The sequence below is a fragment of the Populus euphratica genome, unplaced genomic scaffold (genome assembly GCF_000495115.2).
Source record: "Populus euphratica unplaced genomic scaffold, PopEup_1.0 scaffold77.1, whole genome shotgun sequence".
NCBI lineage: Eukaryota > Viridiplantae > Streptophyta > Magnoliopsida > Malpighiales > Salicaceae > Populus > Populus euphratica.
Genome location: NW_011499955.1, coordinates 379,923 through 384,373, shown reverse-complemented (window position 1 = coordinate 384,373; position 4,451 = coordinate 379,923).

The window sequence follows — 4,451 nt, the reverse complement described above, 5'->3', positions numbered from 1 at the left end:
AGTTTATACTATACTTGTTTGACATACCATTAGTGGATCCTCTAACCTTGATATTTATTGTTATCATTGTTTAATTCTTATATTGAACTTCCATCTCAAAGTTCTTATCAACTTCTTCTTCTTCTTCTTTTTCTTTTTCTTTACTACTACGACTATTACTACTACTATTATTAGTATTATTATTACTACTACTATTATTAGTAGTTTTATTACTATTACTATTATTATTAGTATTATTAATATTGTTGTTGTATTATTGTTACCTATAATTTATGTAATTAATCTCCATGTGGTTCGACCCCGGTCTTGCTGGGTTATTTATTACTTCGACACTTCTGCACTTGGAAGAAGACATCAATCTTTTGGTCATGTCATATTATTCCCTCTATCTTCAAGATGATTCATCAACAAATCATTAACAAGGATAAGGAATAAAGTTTTAGCATCTTTTTTGAAGCCTTTGAAGTTATTTTCTTATCAACAATCATCGCCAACAACTTTGGATGAAGGTAACAGCCCTTCTCTTTTGTCTATCATCATTGTGGTGTTTTTTGCTCCTCTTTTCTTGAAGCTTGCTGAGCATCAACTAATGTCATTAACACATCAAGTTCTTGCTATATCTCCCCTACAATAAGGGATAGACTCTTGGTTTCTTTTTTTATAACACTAATCTCTTTATTTCTCTCTCTTTGATATTATCTCTTCTTTTGAATCCTCTTCTTCTTTTGCCATAATACCTCATCTGAATACTTGAAATCCTGATTGTAATACTTCCTTTGTATTTTTTTATATCAAAACCAAAAACAAAAGTTAATGATAATAAAGAAAGTAAGAAGACATTTAGGACTGAAAACTGACCTAAAATTACATGGACTTTCAATTGACGAACATAACAAACCCCTTTAGAGTTTAGACCCAAATCTGGACCCTACACCAGATGACGTTTATATGGTTAGAAATTTGATATTTAGAGCAAATTCACCCCAAAAAACCAGAATATCAAGTTTGATTTAATTTCAAATTGATTTGATATATGAACGTAAAATTGACGTGAATGAGCCCATTTAAACCCCGAATTTGAAACCTAAACCAAACAATGTCTAAATGAGTTGAAAATTGATATATTATGTGATTTCACCCTAAATAAACAGAATATCAATTTTGATATAATTACAATATGATTTGATAAATGAACGTAAAACAAAAGCAAAACAAACCCTTTTATCCTAAATAACATTTTTTGAAAAAAAAATTACTCTAAAAAAACAATTTTGAATAGAAAGAATACTATGACACCTTTTTTTAATCCCAAAAGACTCAATTCAATGCAACAAATTAAGAATAATATAGGAAGAAGATAATTTGATCAAAACTGATTTGAAATAAAATCAGACTCGAAACAAAGATAACACAAAGGAAAATGATGTGAAAGATAAAAAAAAAAAAAAGAAATAAAAGGATATAACCTGATTAATGAAGTCAAGCTCTGATACAAAATGATACGAACCTCATGATCATGATACAAAGACAACAATTCCCAGAAAGTCAAGTAAACCAGGTTTGATAGAAGTGTGACACAAGGATAACTTGTATATAAGCACCAACACTAATGGAAACGGAACCCCCACCTAATAAATATTGATTCGTAAATGAGAAGTATAAAGATGATGTTATAAAGTCAGTTGTTCTTTGATAAGTCATTTTTTAGTTTTTTAGAAAACCAAGAAAGGAAGATTATCCCATCAACACATAACGAGTGCGGTAAATAAGAAGTTTTATTGATCTGAATTGTCTAACCTTACATGTCTGGTTATGCCTTTATTTATATTGCCTCTAGACTAAAACAAACCCTAATGGACCTCTAATATGAACTTATATGAAGCTCACATACAATTAAACCTAAATAATATAAATAATCCTAAATTAAAAATAAAATAGTAATAATAATAATAAATCTGAATTGAATATCTTAAATATGATATGATTAGATTTGTTATCCTTTAGAAGTCTTATATAAGTTAGGAGAATCAAATATGAAGTTGTCTTCTATTTAGTTTTCTTGTTTGCAAAGTATTCTTAGATAAATTAAAAACTTATTTAATGATAGATTCTTATTATAATAAGGATAGAATAATTTTTTTCATATACAATAAGGACTCCATGATAACACAAAGTTCATATCACACATGAAACTTATGTTGTTGCTTATTAAATATCCTTGTAAGACTAGGAAATTTTCAAAATCAACTGTCATATCCTTGTATGAAAAAAATCACGGCCAAATAGAAATTCTACAAGTTAAAAGGAAGTAAATAACAAAATTCATATAACCTATGTTGACCAGTATTGCGATGTCTTCCTAAAATTTGATTGATCTAAAAATCTAAACCAAGGTAGAAGATCATCTTATGAGACTCCACATAAAATGTTTACCTGATCCAACGGTCAAATTAAAAATTATGATTATTTTTGTAAAACTGGACAGTTGTGCATTTTACGTTAGAATTTGAATCTGATTATTTTTTTATTACCCAAATCATATCAATGAGTAGCCTTCAAAACAAGCTCATTGAATTTAATTATGAAATGTTGTCTAATATATTAAGTATTTCAAATGATGATCCTCGTATATTTGAGATGGGATAACATATCAATAAGTAGCCTTCAAAACAAGCCCATTGAATTTAATTATGAAATGTTGTCTAACATACTAAGTATTTCAAATGATGATCCTCGTATATTTGAGATGAAAGTTATCCCTACAATTAAGGAATTTATATATGATGAGATGATTATTATGCATACTAGGAGAGAAAAGTTTGCACTAGGTGCAAAGATCAAGAGACTTGATGCTAAGACCTAAATTGCTTCATAGGATTACATCACATAATATTTTGCCTAAAAAGGGGCACTTTGATGAAATGACTTTTATGGATTTATGCCTTATAAATTGTATGATTAGAAGAAGGCCAATTAATTTGCTATATATTATAATGAAAATTTCGATAATGGAAAATGGTAAAAAACAAAAGCTTTTTACTTATGGTCAGGGCTTAACAATTATCTTTGAGCATTTTGATGTTGAATTCATGAATACAAATTGGGCACCATATTCCAAACATTTAGAAATAGATAATAAGACCCTAATAAAGATAAATTTTATCTTAAATGAGGATGGTGCATGGGTTTTGAAAGACCAAATTGACGAGGAAGAGTGTGATGAAAAAGATGAACAACAAGTTGGTGATGATAAATTTGCTAATGTATTTGAGACACCACCTCTAGCTTCCTCTCATAAAGATATTAGTACTAGCTCATGGAGATTAAGGTTTATATGAGTTGTCTTCAAGAATCACAAGCACATATCAACCTACGAGATATCAAGGATATAATGACTAGCTTGCTCTTTCGGTATCCACTACCCTAGATGATTTTACCATTGGCTTCTTGTGTTTTTCATGCTTTTCATTTTACTTTCTTTCCCTGTTTGTAATGAATGGTGTATTTTGAATATTATGTTATGTTTTTATATCTCACTTCTCTAATCTTTTTCACTTTTCCTATTTATATTTTTTTATGACAAAAGGAGAGAGAAATGGGAAAATAAGCATTAAGCAGCGAATATATATATGTGTGTGTGTGTGCGCGCGCGCGCGCACTTACATAATTAAGGAGAGATATATTTATAGATTGCATATTATTGTTTAAAGCTCTAATGGTATATTACAAAACATAAAGGGGTACATATATTTATATCTCTAAGTGTACATTAATTGTTATCATTATAAAAAAAAAATGAGATTGTTGACATATAGGTCACATATTAATATTTATAATATCTTGTATTTTGATGATGATAATTAAATGAAAAATAGAGTAATAATATATTTGGATGAAATTAAGTTTAAACATGTTTTATATGAAGATCACATCAACAAACACATGGAATTGAATAAAGAAATTAATTAACAAGTCTAAGATGCAAAGCTATTGAAGACGTAGTTATTAATGATTCATTTTAGAACTTATTGCTAAATCTTTATATTTTACTCAATATCAAACAAAAGTGAACTCACACACTTCACATTGCATGCATATAAAGGATTGATATACATTTAATCGGTTCAAGTTTCACTAGGTTCGAAACTATCAAAACTGGTTTTTAAGTTGAATCAGTTGATCGCTATTCATTTGTGATGAACACTTGAAAATTTTGTAAGAACCGGTCCACTGAATGGTATAGTCATTTGAACTGATTGAGCTCTTTAACCATTAGATGCATTCCAACGGCTATAAACAATAGCTAGTACATATATATATATATATATATATATATATATATATATATATAGCTTTATTTTATTCAAAATTAAAGTGAGATTCTAAACATATATGATATAGAAGCTATTACAAAAGAAAAACCAACTAAAAATCATTAATCCTAACATATC